General features: G+C 42.6%; 1 long non-coding RNA gene across 2 annotated transcripts; it reads left to right on the top strand.

Annotated features, from left to right (window-relative positions):
• The first annotated feature begins 11,446 nt into the window (after positions 1–11,446).
• LOC127682359 (uncharacterized) lies at positions 11,447–16,908 on the top strand. 2 transcript variants are annotated; one of them, XR_007977369.1, is made up of 3 exons: positions 11,447–11,733; positions 12,202–13,859; positions 15,469–16,908. It is a non-coding gene; the product is annotated as an uncharacterized LOC127682359 (long non-coding RNA). The 2 variants fall into 2 exon arrangements; XR_007977368.1 differs by lacking the exon at positions 15,469–16,908 and adding an exon at positions 14,886–15,258.
• Positions 16,909–18,215: the final 1,307 nt, after the last annotated feature.

Raw genomic sequence — 18,215 nt, 5'->3', positions numbered from 1 at the left:
GCAATGCTGTGTGATAACCAGAAGGACTCTTTCTCACTAGGCTAAAGTTACCTCCTGCTAGAATATATAAGCCCCATGTGAAGACAAAACCAGGCTGGAATTTTTTGCAATTAAAATTGTATTTCTTTAGCTCGAGACTTCGTTCCTTGTTCAGATGCAATTACTCCAGGAAATTGGAATACATGAAGCCGTGAGGAGGAGCCGCATGAGGTCTTGCTGTGACCAGATTTTAGAGCCTTTGAAAAGGCAAGGTGCTCTAGGTGACCGGTAACGGCAGAGCAGGGGCCCAGCAGCACAGAGAGGCCCACAGCCTCTGCACTGTGGCAGGGTCTCCGCGGTCACAGCTGGCCTCGGAGGAATCTGGAGGTTTATCCATTGCACGTGCAGCAATGGTATCAGGAAGGTGTTCTAGGTGTCGCTTGAGGTCCCTAGGACATCTGAGAGCCAAGCAGATAATGAGCTCCTGCTTAGTAGGAAGAGGAAAAGAAAGCACAGAATAAATAACATTGTATCAAGCAGTAGCTTCGAAAGAGGCAAATTGTTATGGAGAAAAGCTAAGCAAAGCTCAGTAGCACCCAGGGGTCAGGAGCGCTATAAGGTGGCAGCAGGAGGTCCTGCTTTCAAATGAGGCTAGTGGTTGGCATTTTCAAAGGAAGACCCCCATAAGACCAGCACCAGCACAGAGGGCGTGATGGGATGCTGAACAATTCACATACACTGCAAATTCACACAACGCATGGGCTAAGAGGTAGGGGAGGCGCTTGCTCATTATCCTCGCTGGATATCTGTAGACATTTGAATAACAACACATTATCTCTGTTATTGTTTTGTGACTGCAAGGGATGTGCTGAGCCTTCACAATCCAAAGCAAAAGAAAAATAGATCTCTTTGAGCTGTGACAGATCCTCACCTCCTCCTTACCTGCAGACCTGCAAATGTACAAAGCGAGACTAATTTACTGGGTGTTTCTTTCATCAACATATGGAAATACTGAAACATTTGAATTAAATATACTGTCACGAGAGGGTAATTATCCTAAGTGTTTGGAGTGTTGTGATCCGCCTCATGCTGAAAGACTATAAGGTCAGGGACTGCCCTGGCTACAAACACAATCCCTGTCTAATAGAAGGTAGGCCCTTAACCTCGGGTTCTGCCCCCATTATTTTTAGCTTTCATGGGTTAGGGAAAGCTCTATCTGGAAATTGAAGCTCATTGAAAATTACTAGGGAAAGCCATCATGACCATAGAATGCAGTGTGTAGTTTTGCTGTCCCCTTTATGTTCTGGGTGGAGCGTGCTACAAGCCCCACCCAGGTTCCTGTGGATCTTTGGATGAAACACACACACACACACACACACACACACAAATATAATCTTCAACTTGCCTATGGCTCAGTTGCTGGGTGCTTCTAATCTCCCTCCTGGAGAAACAGCCTATGGGCGCTGAGAACTCAGCTGAGATCTCAGTGACAGGTCACTTTTTCTCTCTCCTAAGCAAGGTGAAAATCTTCCCCTCTCCCCTGCCAGCTTGACTGCCAGGACCTGGAAGTTCCGCCTATTCTGCCCAGTTCATTGGCCGCTAGCATCTTTATTGATCAAGAACCAATTGGGGAACAAGACCTTAGCACTAGACCCACCCCCTACAATAGACCAGAAGAGGAAGAATTTTGTTTGTGCTTTGTTTTGTTTTGTTTTTTGATACGGGGTTTCTCTATGTAGCCCTGGCTGTCCTGCAACTTTCTCTGTGAACCAGGATGACCTTGAACTCACAGAGATCTACCTGCCTCTGCTTCACAAATCCAGGGATTAAAAGCTGAAGAGAAAGAATGTAGATCAAGCATATTTTGTCTTACCTTGAAAACTCTCTCTGTGGGGCCTTTGGCCTTTTGATCACCCTACTCATTCATCTCTTATAACAACCTTTTGTGTGAGGACAACAGAAAACAGAAAAGAAGTGAACTCAATGTTGGCAATCAGACATTTGATTGACTAGTGAATCCATTTGATTAATCAATCAAATGTCTTATTAGTGAATAAAGACAAACATCTGGGGAAATTCAGCCCCCCCCCTCCGCCCCCGGAAGTGAGATCACACATTCTGAGTACAAGCGGCAAATGTCTCAGGAAGAAGTTTCCTGGAGAAACTGGTACTCTTCCTTTAGTTGTCTTGTGTTTGAAGGTTTGTTTTTTTAAGTTTTATTTATTTTATGTATGTGAGTACACTGTCTTTGTCTTCAGACATGCCAGAGGGCATGGCATCCCATTACAGATGGTTGTGATCCACCATGTGGTTGCTGGGAATTGAACTCAGTACCTCTGGAAGAGCAGTCAGTGCTCTTAACCACTGACCCATCTCTCCAGCCCCGAGTTTGAAGATTTTCAAAGATGTGTATGATAAATATTTCTTTTCAAGAGAGGGCCTATGGTATTAACTATCCAATTCTTAGTCCTGTAGGGTAGAAAGCCTTTCTTTGTTGGAGCTAGTTAGATTCTCTCTGTGTCTGCTCATATGGTTCAAACCATGATCCATCAATCAATAAATGGTTTATCTTGAGACTTTGTACTTTTCTTGAGTTGACAAGATGGTGGCCTGGTGGAATCAATTCAAAGCACCTGGAAAATAGCCATAGTGACAGAGATAACCAAATAACAGCAGAACCCAGGGTCATAGCAGGAGTGACTTCAGGGGTAGACTAGCAAATCAGCAGAGCCAGTGCTTCCCTTTGATGCAGCTTGTTCGTGTGTGTGTGTGTGTGTGTGTGTCTGTGTGTGTGCGCGCGTGTGTCTGTGTGTGTGTGTGTGTGTGTTGTGTGTGACTTTATAAAGTCCTGAAAGTGTCCTGAAGGTGCCCTTGAGGCTGACTCTCCAGCCTCATCCACAATTGTAAAGCTTCCAGATGCCCTGTAATAAATTCCCTTTCAGTTTGAGGTACCCAAGGTTGCCTTCATCTTCATCTGAGAACCTTGTCTGATTGCATCCACATGAAACTGGATTGGTTGTCCATCTGTTTCATCTCATAATAGAGAAGAGAAAGTATCAAAGAAGCTATCACTGAGTTACTAAGCAGCAAGATTTTCTGAATTAAAGAGTAAGATATGGACAGGATGATAAACATAATTGCCCGGAACACGAGACTCAAGTTAGGGGTAAAACTGCTGCTCAACCTCAGAAAGGGTTGAATCTTGGGAAGAGTTTATTTAAGAAGGGAATGAATCTGGCAAAGATCTTGGTAGATAGAGCTGCCTGCTGCTGAGTCTGAGGACCCAAGTTCAATCCCCGGGAATCACATGGCAGAAGAAGAAATGGGCCTCCCCCATGTTATTCTCTAATCTGGTTTTATAGTGGGGCATTGCAGACATGCTTGAAGATTATATTTGTATACTAAGAATTAAAGGCTAACCTTGGGGAAAGGATACAAAATGCAGTCGTTCATGGAGTCAAAAGAAGTGCATCTTTGCCAGTAAGACAAGGTGCAAGTGTTACTGGTGGTCTCTCAGGACTGAGAGGCTCTAGGTTCTTAGCATCTTGCTCAAAGAATGAAAGAGATACAAGTAGCAAAATAGTAAGGAATATCATTCAGAAGCAAAACAAAAACATAGGCAGCTGTACTCATAGAGAGTAGCAGACCTTTTGAGCTAGTGTGCTCAGGAGGGTCAGGCCACCAGCTAAGGATCTTCTTGGTCTAAGAGGAGAAGGAGTTGGTTCTGGGAGAGAAGCACAGGTCTTGTTTGATTGACAGACTTCTGTTGTATAAACCTTTGTTCACTGTGTATGTCTTTTTCCATACACATCTGATTTTAACCAATACACATATATCTACTTCTATGTAGATATAAGATAGTAAAGATGAGGTTTTCAGTAAAACTTTGAGATCACACTTTTCCTGACTAGGTATGTGCCCCAAATGAGCCTAAATTGGATTGGCTCATTGTCCCTAGTTCCTCGATATGGCTCAGGCCATAGTTAATCACAAAATGGGAATCATTAGAGCTTGCTAGGGAGCTGTAGTTTGGAGTGACCATACACACATGTTTAAAGAATGGTGTATGTATAGTTTGATTCAGGTAGGGGTCTAAGACTGTTAAGAGCTTTGTTGAGAAAGGAGTATGTCTGTGTCACAAGTTCAGTAGCTTCTGGGTTTCTAAGTTCTCTCTATACTTACCTGCCTCAGATATTGTTTATTCCTTTGAAAAGTTCTTTAAGATTTCTTGGCTACCTATCAAAGCCTATGGATACCTTTTATTTTTCTCTTTGTTTCTTTCTTTGCTTCTTTGTTTCTTTCTTTCCTTTTTCTCTTCTCTTCCCTCCTTTTCTTTTTTGTGAGTTTGGGTAATGAACATGCTGTCTCCAGAGGTTCCTGCTCACCTTGTAACAAGATTCTAAGTTGAGGAGAATGACGAGTCCTTTCTTGAGGTGGTTAGATATTAGAGGTGAGCTAGTTAAATTTCTCTGAATATCTTTTATCTGCCTTTTGGTTGGAATGGAGAGGTACAAAGCAGGAGAATAAACTGGATGAAAAATTAATCTTTCAAAATCTTAGAGATGGCTTCTCCTTCCATCCTGTAGGACTGGATGCTTGTTAAGTTTTATGTGAGGTTTTATGGGGCAATACAACTCATTTTTGTTATGGTGGATTTTATTATTACATTACTCCAGTTGTATTTGAAGTTGGAAAACCACTCATAGCTATTTTATGATCAATAATATATGTAGCTTTACAAACAATTTACGCTAAAGTCACTAGCCTGCAGAACACTCACAGCCTTGTCCCATCAACAAGAGGATGGCTCTTAAACCTCTAAGGCAGAATTCAGGAATCAAGGTATTAATAGGCTAGTATCACAACTAAAAAGAATCCTACCAGTTGTTAATTAAAGCAAAGAGAAGTGATAAGTAGAAAATGATCATGTTAATCATGAATTAAGAGTTGAATATAGCTCCCACAGAGCCTGTAGAAATCTACACTGTGACATATAATGTTGAACTTTTTAAAGCACCCAATGCCCACTACCTAGCAAAGACAATAAGCTCCAGCTAAATGAGTGAACTCATTTCTCTTTCATGGGAAAACAATGAGGAATTCTATCTGCTTCATTGCTGTCCCAAGGTCACTAGGGATCATTTACTTTCTGGGGTCTTTGTCGAGAGAATCTCTTGTGTACTGTGTGGAAGCATCTCCGGTCAATAAAAATATGATGGACTTTTGCAAGTGGCAGGAAGTGGTAGGTGAGACTTGCAATAGAGATTGAAACTCTGGGAGATAGTCAAAGGTGGGAGATTCACCCTGGGCTCTAAGGAAGTCAGACGCATGAAACTGAGGAGAGGTAACTAGCTTTGGGGTTGACATGAAATAATTTAAATTAGTTAAATAAGTTTTTAGGTAGTCAGTGAACAAGCCTAAGCTATGGCCCAGACATTTATTCATACATAAAAAGCCTCTAAGTTGTTATTCTGGAACTGGAGCCTGAGTGGAAAATCAGGAGTTTACAGGTCTTCCCATTAGTATTTGAATATAGTTAAATACAAACCATGTGGTGTCAAAGATATGGTGTTGAGTTGAAGAGACTATTTCAAGCACCAAATGAGGAAATATTTTTAACCACAGGATTGAAAGGAAGTAACTTTTGCTCTTTATTGTACAAAGACCTTCAAGTAAAGACCTGAAACACTTGAGGCAAAAGAACCTGAGAAGGGGAATACATTTCTTCCTGGGAAGCAACAGTGTTCTTGAGATAAAATGCAGAGTTCAAGAGTTTCACAATACGAAGCTCAGTTGTTATGTGACTCAGCTGCCTCAGTGGAAAGTGGACCTTCTTATGTGTTTACTTATTAGATATTTTTTTATTTACATTTCAAATGTTATCCCCTTTCCTGGTTTCCCCTCCAAAAATACCCTATCCCATCCCTACCTCCCCCTGCTTACCAACCCACCCTCTTCCACTTCCCTGTCCTGACATTCCCATATATTGGGGCATTGAGCCTTCTCAGGACCATATACAGTCACCAAACCCAGATACTATTGTGGATGCCAACAAGTGCTTGCTGACAGGAGCCTGATGTAGCTGTCTTCTGAGAAGCTCTGCCAGTACCTGACAAATACAGAGGTGGGTGCTCTCAGCCAACCATTGGACTGAGCAATGGTCCCCAATGGAGGAGCTAGAGAAAGGACCCAAGGAGCTGAAGGGGTTTACAGTCCCATAGGAGGAACAACAATACAAACCAACCAGTACCTCCAGAGCTCCCAGGGACTAAACCACCAACTAAAGAGTAGACATGGAGGGATCCCATGGCTCCAGCTGCATATGTAGCAGAGGATGGCCTTGTTGGACATCAAAGGGAGGAGAGGTCCTTGGTTCTAGGAAAGGTACCTTCTGATGCTGAGAGTTCAGGACACCCTCCCTTGACTGCAGCACAAGGTTGCTCCTTTGTCATTCTGAGGTGGAGACAAATTATATTGATCATCACTGTCCACAGGGTCTGTCATTCAGCGTACAAATGTCAGAGTGCAGGTAGGGGTAGCTGTTGAATACTACAACAGCCCAGCACACGATGCCAGCATTCCATGATTTCACAGAAACTTATTTCTCTCCTCGGTACTGTCACAAATGAGGACTTGATAGAAAAATCCTGAGCATTTCATGGTTCCTATTTCCTTGACAATATCAGCTCCTTAGCATTCTGCTCCCATCCTGAGGTCTGCAAAGTGTCTTCTCATGCCTGTCATAGTTGTACAACACATAGGAATTTTCCCTAAGACTGTATTTGTAACTACTAATCCAATTAAAACACACAGAAACAGACACAGACACACACACACACACACACACACACCCATGGAGCCAGTTTGCTATGATTAAGATAGAAATTTCATTCAAAACTTCATCCAGCAACCCTCCCACTTTGCCCTTTGGGAAAGTCCCTTTGTGCCATGTGAGATCAAATGTCCTGCAATGAGAATATGGATTCAAAACCACCTACCATCAGCTGGAAGTCTGTCCAATGGAGGGAGAAAGACATCTAGTACAGTGACCAGTGTGGGTTTGCACTGAGGCTCAATTATGGGCACTAAGGTGCTTTTTACTATTCTGCACAAGAATAGTTACCGGGGCGACAGAGACAGACTGTCTCTACCTCTTGTTAACCATGGCCACGACTCCAGTGTTCTTTTGGACATGCTGTTCCTGAATGTCATTTGACTCTTGCTGCTGACCTACTCCCTTCTACCTGTTAAGTTTGTCATTGATTTCAAGTGGCACTGACATTCAGCTCAAGAAAATGTCTCTATTTCTTATCTCTCTCCTTTTGTAAACTCTGTAGAGTTTTTACCAAATGCCATGCCATGCCCTTGGGTTAGCTGTAAGGTTCATTGCTGAACATTATTTCTTTGAAAGTGCTACCAAATAATGTCTGACAAGAAGACATCTAGCCTTGATCTCCACCAGAAACTCCTATAAAATTAAAAGCCTATAGTTAAAAACTATAGAAATTTGTAAATACATTTTTTTCCTTTCTTCAGTGCTAAAAAAAAGTATCTGAGAGGACATGGGCAGAATCACACTGTAACATACAATATGTTTGTTCATGCTGCTACAATGATGTTACTGTAGACATGCACACAGTACCAGGCAGCATTAAAGGCACATTTTGTGCTATTAGTTAGCATTAGTCTCTTCCACTAAGTAAATGATTCATTCTTAACTTTACTTTCTCCATATTTTCAATGACACTATTGGATTGGACACATAATTGGTAATCAAATTATTTTTGCTTGGTTAGTCTTTCTTTAAAGGGCACATACGATTACATTACTTCATTCTTTTCTAAGAATGTGTACTAAGATACATCCAAAAACAAATGGGAACCTGAACTTAAAAGATGAAAAATTTGCATATGATGATTGACTTCCAAGTATAAGAATTCTGCTATGAGAACTAGTTTCCACAAAACTTAAAGACGTGTTATGTGTTTGTATATGTGCGGAAGTAGGATGTGCTTGGAACCTGATCAAGGGCTCTTTCTTCCATCTCCACTTCTCAGATGATGTTCTAAACCTATGTGCTGTTTATCACTCCACTGCAGCATAGTTAACACTTAGCCTTTGAGTCTGGTTTGTTTACTACTATAATTTTAATAGCATTCTTGAGTTCTTGTTTTATTTCATATTTATTACTTTTATAAAATGCATGCTAGGTTTATCATATACAGTTCATTATATCTTTACATGATACCATGTCTTCTGTGTGACCTCATGCATGTGTAGAAACACAGTATTACCAGCACCGCAGAGTTTCCTTCCCTCATAATCAAAGCTTCCCTGACTTTTAGCACCATGGATAAGTGTTTGAAACTCATCTTGTTTGGAACACGGCAGAAACCTGGAGGCAGGAGCTGACGCAGAGGCCACGGAGGCGTGCCCTTTACTGGCATGCTCCCCCGGCTTGCTCATCCTTCTTTCTTACAGAGCCCAGGACCACTATCCCAGGGAGGGCTTCACTCGCAATGAGCTTGGCTCTCCTTCATTAGTCACTAATTAAGAAAACGCCCTACAAACTTCATACACCTCAACCTTAGGGAGGCTTTGTAAGCTCCCTCCTCCCTGAGGACACTAGCTTGTTTCAAGTTGAAATAAAACTACCCAGTACAGCAACTGTATAATAGTTCGATTCTGCATCTCCCAACACACACACACACACACACACACACACATACACACACACAAAGAGAGACAGACAGACAGTACGTAAATTCCTTAAGCTATATTTTATTTCTTCTTTCAAAAAAGAATGCAGTAACAGAGTTCCTTTCCCTAGTAATGTCACATTAATCATTAAATTCATCTTTTTTCCTCACTTCTTACCCGTCAGACTTGCTGCAAAGCCTTCCCAGTTAGTTTCTTTAATCTTTGTACCAACCCACTCCTTCAAGGGACTGCTGTTCTCTCCTGTCACCTGTTGTCCTCCAGGTCGCTCTGGTCGGAGGTCACCTTCTGTCACAGTCTCAGGGGGGAGATGTGTTTTATATCTTTCAAAGTGGAATTCTCCCTCCTCCTTTGTGATTCTTCGCACAGCTGTACTTTTCTCGTCTTAAAAGAAAATTAAAATCCCATAAGTATTAATTAGAGAGAAAGGCTTAGTTTCCTAAAGACTCCTTGGGGCACTTTCAAGCACTTGCTTCTCATTTCTCTTGGTTGATCTATTATTATATTTTTAACATTGAAATCTAGGCGTGACGCCTCGCATCTTGCCTCGGGGTATGCACTCATAATTTTTCACTGTACCAGGCTCAGTTGGCCACTTAGTGCCGCCTTTCTGTGGCTCCCATTCCAGTTTGCTTCTCTCCCCTTTGTTCAGAGGCAGGATGTAAGTTTGGGGCTCTGTGCTCGGCTTCCAGTGTCGATGTCTCCCCCTCTGTGTAAAGGATGGCTCACACGATGGATATACAATGTGCTTTCCTCTCCAGAAGTCACCTAGAATAACTCCCCCCTGAGGAAATAGTCTGAGTGCTTTGAAAAATTTGAAGAGTTTAAAAGTCTAACTGCTTCTAGAATTCTGGATAGAGTTGAACTCTAAGGACATGAAATATCATAAAGGATGAAGCTCTTGATGGGAAGGCAAGAAAGCGTGTTCCTATCTAGGGCACGGACTAACTGGCTACATAATCATTCCGGGATAATATTTCTTTATCTGCAGGATTATTATAGGAATTCAGAGTGGCTATTGGAGATGGGCGTTTAGACCTTGTGAGGACACATAAGAAATTCTTAAGGTTGCAGTTTCATGACCTTAACTATGAGAAGAGAAATTATTCAAAATTATCCTGGATTATAAGGATGTGTAAAAGCTTTATTGAAAAGTGTTGCATGGATATATGGGTTTAAAAAATGTCAAGCAAGTATATTTTCAGGGCCTTAGACTTCTGATATTTTTGAAGATTATCTTAAGGTTCCTTTAATTTCTTGAATGGTTGGCTATATCTGTCTCTCTCTTTTGGGTATCAAGCTCCCAGGGAGTCTGCCATATAGTTTATGATGCCCTCAGGATTCTCTAGTTTTACTTATGAAGATAAATAATTCCTCTGCTCAGCATGAAATATAATAATAATAAAAAAAACCTCAAAGGGCTGAGTTCATTGAGAGAGAAGCCAGACCACCTTGACCCTCCAGCCCAAGGCCTCAAGCTTGGCTCTGTCAGAACTGCAACCCTGAAAAAACGTGGGTTTGAAAATAAGTTTCAAGCCTTTTGGGTCCTGCACTAATTGTTGATGGGGTCCAGAAGATGCAACCCCAAAATACTTCAAGCTGAAAGAATTTGAGAAAACAGCAGAAGCAGGAAGGTCATTCTGACCTTCCCTCCACCCTTCTTCCCCAAGAAGATCATAAAACCTAGGAAGGATTTTCTGACCTTCCCCAAAATAGATTGCAGACCTTTCCTTCTGAACGAGGGACTCTTATCTCAGAAGACACAAGGCAAGGGTAGGAAATCAAACAAACCAGGGTTGCTAAATTCCCCGTTTTTGTTTTTGTTTGTTTGGTTTTTTTAATCATTGGATCAAATACTCCCTTTGTTCAAGTGTATTTCTTCAAGATTTTAGACTCTTTACCACACTTAGCATAAAAACAAACATGTAACTGTTTCTTTGGGTCTTAATTTCTTTATAATAGTCCTGTTGTCACATAAAACTTGTATGTGTTTTTCACTTGTTAATCTGCCTGTGTTATACACAAAGCTGCAGCCATAGACCTAGATACTTTTCCCTTTCCTACACTGTGGGTAACAGGCATGCTGTTTCAACACCAGGGCTCGATTTTTAGAACAATTTATCCTTTATCCCTCTGTATAATCTCAGACTTGGCCTAGAATCACCCATGGGGTGAACTTCCTTTTTGTAAGAACAAAACTCTGGGGGCTCTCAGTTGACCAAATAAACTTTGAATCTAGAACTATGTTTTTCACATCAGTGGTGCTGGGCTAAGCGGGGCAAAGGAACCCTCTGGACAGACTTAGTGATGAGCCTGGCCAGAAACCCAATGCTTTGGGACACAGGATTTGAATGAGAGGCGACAGCAGCTCTCCTGTTCACATCCCAGACCTGTGCAGACACCACAAAGGAAAGAATTTAATGGCCTGTGTCTCAGTTTCATTTCCTGTTGCTGTGATAGAATACCTTGATAAAATCGACTTAAAAGAGAAAACACCTATTTGACTCACAATTCCAGATTATGGTCCATTGCCCAGGAAGTCAAGGTCAGAGGCACCTGAAGCAGATGGTCACAGCACACGTGAGCTCACTGGTGCTCTGGTAACGCTTCTTACTTACACAGCTCAAAATACCCTCCCTAGGGAATGGAGTCGCCCACACTGAAAGTCTGCCCACATCAATTAGCATAATCAAGATAATCTATAGACACAACCACGGTCTAACCAAATCTAGAAGATCCTTCACTGAGACTCTCTTCCAGGGTGATCTGAGACGGTGTCAAGCTAATAATCAACACTAACCATCGTAGTTGGGGATGGTGGCCCCCTAGGTGAGAAACTTGGAGACCTTCTAACAGTGCTGGGATATTTAGGACATGAGTGAAGCAGAAAAAGAAAAAGAGGGCTTAACTCTGGAGATAATCATAGCCTTAGGCTGTTTAACCACTGCTTCAGAGTAAATTGAATGACACTGGATCATCATCTATCCTACTTTGTTATTTGACTTTGCCTTAGAATGAAATCCAGACAGAGTGTTGGTGAGTATCCTCTCCGCCCCTTCTTTACTCTTCCTAGAAAAATATATTAGAAAGAAGTGTGTTTCCCTGCATCCCAGAATGAGGAGTTCAGGGAAGAGGAACTAGGATAACCATGGGGAGGGAGGATGGGAAATCTGTTCCAGTGAGGGTAGTGTTTGTTCCTGATGCTTAAACTGCATTTGCACGGGAACATTGTAACTGCAAAGAATTAACTTGTATGAATAAAGCAGTGAGTTCTCTCCACCCCACCCCATCCCACAAACTAGTTAAGTCTCCCTACACAGGTGCACATGGGTTTAGTAAAAGCACACCTGAAGACTGGACATTTCTGTCCTAATGACTGTCGGGAGCTGACTGCAGTCTCCTCCCACTAAATGAGCAGGATGAGCAGAGAGGCTCCTCGCAGGACTTGGAGGTATTTTGGTCTAAGGCATGGAAGGGCTGAGACTGTTTTGCTGACTCCCACAGGAAGTGGTGGGCTGAACCCAGCTGCAGGCTTTCCTGTGTGAGGTAAATTGGCCCATTGTGCGCAAAACGTTATCTGATGAAGAACTGAGCAGGCCTACATGCTGAAACTGAGGTAGGGTACTGAGTCTCTGAGTCATTCCCCCCACCCCCACCCCAGCTCTGGTCCTCTAAACCCATTTCAGTTTTGGCAGTCACTCGGGGCTCTGGAGTTCTTTCTAGTTCCTCACATGGTTTTGTGGTTTTGATTAGGGAGATGCAACAGACTACAGAATGGGTATGGATACCCTTCCTAGCCTCCCTTCTGGAAAAATGTGCTTAATTGCTTAAACTTTTATGTTTATATTAGAAGTGACAACATACACAACCTAAAAAGACCCTTTGTAGCCCTGCTTATTTTTTAAAGCTGCCTTAGATCCTTAAACATATTAACATGAAACAATTAAAACCACGTCACCTAACACAGTTTTGTTTTCTAGGAAAAACGATCGAGCTGATGACCAGTTGGTTATCTGGCTCCCGAATTCTGGTTCAGCGTTTAACCAGCTCTGTGATTTTTCTTTTACTTGAAGTTTCTGGTGTTAGTTTTCTCATATCCAAGTGTGACAAAGATTAGGTTGTCTTCTGGGTACCTGCCAGTTGTGTGGGGCTATCCACCAAGCCAAACAACCACCATCTTGGGGAGTTAGGGTATCCCATCTGGGCTTGGCCATTTAGACATCAGCATAGATGAGTAGGGAGGGTCACTAGGCGTTACCACCTAGTGCCATCTACTGTGTGAGACCCTGGCCTCAGGGAGAAGCTAAAGCAGACAGACTGGAGAAGACCAGGGATGATGGTCTCCATCTGTGAGCCTTGGGGAAGGGAGCTCTCATCCTTACAGGCTAAGAGCTTTCCACATGCTTGGGCACAGAAGCACCCACAGCTCTGGAAGGATCTCGTACTCTCTGTAAGAAAGCCCGTGAAACTCATTGGTTTCTAAAAGTAAACCTTAGTGGAACCGTGCCTCAGTTTGTCATTGGGACTTTAGGAGGCAGAATAAATGTTGTTTATGTCTTCCCATTTGGTACCATGTTTATGACCAAAACAAAACAAAACTAAACTAACACAGATTCTTAACCTGAATGGGAAGGAAAACCAAAGCAAATCCTTCTGAGTCCTTGTATCTATTTAATTAAAGAAATAAGACATGGCCAAAAAGTTACAGTGGTAGCTTAATTGCATGATTTTATTAATAAGTCATATACAGCAGGGGGATGAATTTCAGAGTGGTTCACAGTGTGGAGCCATCAGTAAGGGCTGAAGGAGGCATTGTTCTGACTGTAGGTGACAAGGGACCAGAGTACAAATTCATGAAGATTCCTACTTAGCTGTATGATTTAGAAATGGTCTGAGCCTTGGTTTCTCTAACTACAAAGTGGGGTGAATTTTAAATCTGCTGGTGAGAATCCAACAGCATAGCAAGGGTGAGATGATTTGTGAAGCGGACTGTAGTTCTGCTTGCTCTGTGAGTGTCTCAACAGCAGGTGCTGTCTGCTGCCCTCAACTGAGCATGCGCTGGGCTGTTCGGACACGTCGTTCATTTCTCCCTGGATTATAGCTGACTCTGGAAGCATGCTCAGTCGTGGATGTGAATGGAAAAGAAGAGCAGACTCACTCAGGTAATTTTAAAAATATTTCAATAAATCTCTCTCATCAAATGAGTTTTTAAAAAGTTGTGTCTCTGAACTCTGCATCTCCCAAGAGGGGCTACAAGTTTTTCCATGATAAACATGCCCCACTCAAGGCAGAGGCCTAGGGGATCTTGCCTCTCTTGTGATCCTTGGAATTTTATTTATTCATTGCCAGATTACATCAATGGGAGCGGCCCTTGGTCCTGTGGAGGTTGGATGCCCCAGCGTAGGGGGATGCTGGAGGAGTGGGGGAGGGGAGGCTACATGGGTAGGAAAGCACCCTCATAGAGGCAAGTGGGAGGGAGGAGAGGGAGGCTGTGGGATGGGGTGCTTGTGGGGGGGGTTACCTGGAAGTGGGATATCATTTGAGATGTTAAAGAATGGAATGATTAATTAAAAAAATAAAAAAAAAACCTTAAATTCGGAAATATTTTCAAGCTTTGATAACTTTCAAAAATAAAGTTAGTACAAACACATCTGCAACCCTTTGTCCATATTCACTTAACATTATTCCTATGCTATAATACTTGTGCTCTGTCTGTCTGCCCACCTGCCTATCTGTCTTATCTATCTATCTATCTATCTATCTATCTATCTATCTATCTATCTAGTCATCCATCTATCCAGCTATCCATTCTGTAGCTATCTATAAGAGACTATTTACTTAGGGTTTTTTAACCTCCAGATATATCAGTGCTCATTACTAAAGTATAACTTCAGCTTACACAGTCAGAGTATATTTTTCAAGTTCAAATAATTAACAATGATATAGTCGTGGCTATCTCAGGATACATTTTCAGGACTTAGGATTTCCACAAAAGACAGCAGAATGCCTGGGGTGTCGGATTCTGTCTCCCCCTGATTTCTTTCTGACACTCACAGGCGAGGCCCCCAGCTCCGTCACCCTTAGCCTGTATAATGAGAAAGTTGGCCTCATTGGTCCTACGGGCCTCAGGTTTGTGCATCTGTTACCCATGGCCTGATACTCTCCTGCCCTTGTGTTTCTGCCTCTAGGCTCCAGGCAACTTGGAGCAATACTTGTTGTGTCTAGAGGCTTCGAGAGGGAGGCTAGGAGAGCCACATAGCCTCACCCTTGGCTCCACATTGCATAACTGGGTCCTGCTTTGAAGGCATTTACTGGCAAGTCAAGTCATCTTGCTAACCTTTAATTGCTGCTGAGACATTCCACTCCAGGGCTCCATGGACTGCTATCATTAAAATGCTTTAGTCCCAAAATACAAGATACTGCCCTTTAATATCAGTGTTTATGCATACAATGTACCGACGGGGCAAACGAGCCCAGTCCCTGGCAGTAGAAAGGAGTCCAGTTATGTGCTGTTTTCACCCCAGTTTAGAGATTATTGCTTTTATTTCATCGTTTATTGAAACCGAGCCCATTGCTAGTAAAAAAAAAAAAATCCTAAAGTTAACAATGGAAAAATGAATGCTTACAGACTCCTGTAAAATTTATATTGCATAACATGAAAATGGGCTATTTTTATAATGTGTAAGGGAAGTGTTTTTGCCAGAAGCCTGTGGCTCAGAATTGTTCCACTCTTGGGTGACCTGGATGAACTGATAAACCCTTTTCTACCAGTTTGGCTGTCAGACCTCTCCAAGCAAGCTGGGGAAGTGCTAATGCTCCTGACAGGAGTGAATGAATTAACATGTCAGCAACCCACAAGACACTTCTCAGGAAGAGCAACTGTTCAGAATAAAAAAGAAGAATAAAAAATGTTACAGAAACTAAACAACACCCCCTCCCCTCTTACAATGTAAACATCTTTTGAAGTTCGTGATATTTCTGCAGTTTGGGGTGAATTTTACTCACTGATCTTTCTTACTTAACCCAAAATGACTGTCAATACGATTATTCATCCCTGTTAGTCTGAGTGTCACCAGCACAGGGAGGGGTGTCTGTGCTATTTTTAAACACAGACCTCAGGGTGCAGAGGACACATACCACATCAATGCCGCTGAAGGCCGACCCCACCCTGGTTCACAGACAGCCCCAGAACAGGAGTGCATACAGACCTCTACTGTGACTTATTCCAAGGGGCCGTTATGGTGGTCCTGAAGGGATAAAGACGCCCAGGAGAAAGAGCATCCCAGATCTGAGCTTGAGATGGCTGTGCTTACTGCAGAGTTGACTGACAGTCAAAATTCTGAGTCAAGCAAGACACTCCAGTCTAGACCCGACTTCTGGGCGCAAGGGGGATCCACAGAATGGGCTGAACGCTGCAAAAACAGAGGGCAGAATTTGTCTTTGAGGAGTCTTAAACATCCAGATTCTGAGGAATTACGTGAGGTGAGGGGGTGGATTCATCTTCGACAGTTCAGGTTCTGAGAACACCAGGAGCTTCTGAAGTGTGAAGCTGACATACTGTTAAACCCTACTCACGAACACGCTGTATCTGTCTAAGGGGCTCTGTTTGCTTGCTAAACGTTAAGTGCCCCTCGGTTACTGTCAACTCTGCTAGTCCCCGTGCTATGGCCAGTGCTTGAGAAAGGATGCTGTAAAGCTGAAAAAGACAGGAGGACAAGAAGGAACCAAACTTACAGGTAGTTACATCTCTAGAATATGCCCTACAAATTAGGTCGTGTGCTGTGAACTCCTTGCTCAGAAATCCCACATCTCTACCTTAGAGGAAAATAAGGTCAGCCCTTCAGGCTGAGCCAGTGGGCCTTATCTCAGATCATGGCCCAGAATTTGGACCTTAATCTGAGTTTTTGCTTACTAGCCTCTACATACCACCGGTAAAAGGACAACACCTAGTCTGACAGCCAACTCCAGCCCCTGTGGTGCTGAAGGTAACAGATAGGAAAGAGGCTTTAAAGGTGTAAAACACGGAAGTCCGGAAGTACGCCAAGGCACATTTTCAAGTCTGTATGTTGAAAGAACATAATCTCAAAAGCTCTTTCCTTGTACCAGGCCAAGAAAACAAATGTGGCGGGCATTCCAGGGACGTAGCACGCCTGCACTGCATCAGTTTGTCAGGAAGCTGAACAAGGTACCCATTAAAAACTCATAAAAATTGGAAACCATAATTCTTATTTTTATTTATCACTGAACTCAGTGAGCTTGCACCAACTGAGAGACAGGGAGAGAGAGAGAGAGAGAGAGAGAGAGAGAGAGAGAGAGAGAATTTTGTTTTGTTTTTTTTTAAACAGAGCCTGACTCTGAGTCAAAGCCAAATTGATTCCAGCTTTCCCAGCTTACTTCTTTTTTTTCTGTACCTCCCACGTCAGTGATGCTACATGACTGAGCTGCTGGTTCCACAGGCGCCACTGTTTTCCTGGAGATATTATGAAGAAGAGCAGGCCCATCCCTCGCAGTCCAGCATCGCTCTGGAGTGAGTCAGTCCAAGCCCGCATTTTATCAGTTGAAATGAACATTCAATCAGAATAGTACATTTTCATCAGCGAGGAATGGGGACAGGGACAAAGACATTAAAGATCATTCATCTTTTAAATCAGTCATGTGGCTTCTCTTAAGTCACATCTTGGAACCTTCATTGTGATTCTTCTTAGATGCCCAAGCAAAAGGCGCACATACAGTACAAATGGACCGGACTTTGCAATCTCGAACTGTGAGCATACATTCTAAAGCTAGTCTTTACTGTCTTGAAAAATTACTTCTGTGCCCTGGAGTTTATATGTAATATGGAATCAATTTTCTAATATTACTTATTCTTGAGTGTTATCTTGAAGATTCAAAACATTTTCTAGGCAGGCAGGGAGGGAGGGAGGGAGGGAGGGAGGGAGGGAGGGAGGGATGTCTCAGCTGTTTATAGCGCTCCTTGCTCCTGCAGAAGACCCTGGTTCGATTCCCATTACCCATACGGTGGCTCACAACTATCTTCAACTCCAGGTCCAGGGGAGACGATGCCCTCTTTTGATCTCCCAGGGCATGCATGTGATGCACATTAGTATATGCTGGCAAAACACACAATACAGGTTTTTAAAAATCTTAAAGGAAAGAGAAATACATTCAAAACATTCTCTAGTAAGTGCTTATTGCAGTGACATGCACACCTTGTCAAATCAACCTATGTGGAATTTTTCACTTCGTTGTATTAATCAATGTGGTATTATGTGGACGGTTTTTCAAGTACCAAACTACGCCCTGGCTTCTTGGGAATACAACTCACTCACTCCTGGATTCAGAAGCAAACCTCTAAGATGGCACTGAACTTGCTTTAGCCACACTTTCCTAAGGACTTTTACAGTAACATCTGATTGAAATATTGGTCTGCCTTTGCAGGTAGAGTTTTTTGTTTTGTTTTGTTTGTTTGCTGGTTCCACTTTCAGGCATGTTAGCTCAGAGGATGGGCTGATGCAGTT

The sequence above is a fragment of the Apodemus sylvaticus genome, chromosome 4, assembly GCF_947179515.1.
Source record: "Apodemus sylvaticus chromosome 4, mApoSyl1.1, whole genome shotgun sequence".
Classification (NCBI taxonomy): domain Eukaryota; kingdom Metazoa; phylum Chordata; class Mammalia; order Rodentia; family Muridae; genus Apodemus; species Apodemus sylvaticus.
The sequence above is the reverse complement of the archived record's forward strand: the minus strand, read 5'-3'. Positions and strand labels throughout refer to the sequence as shown.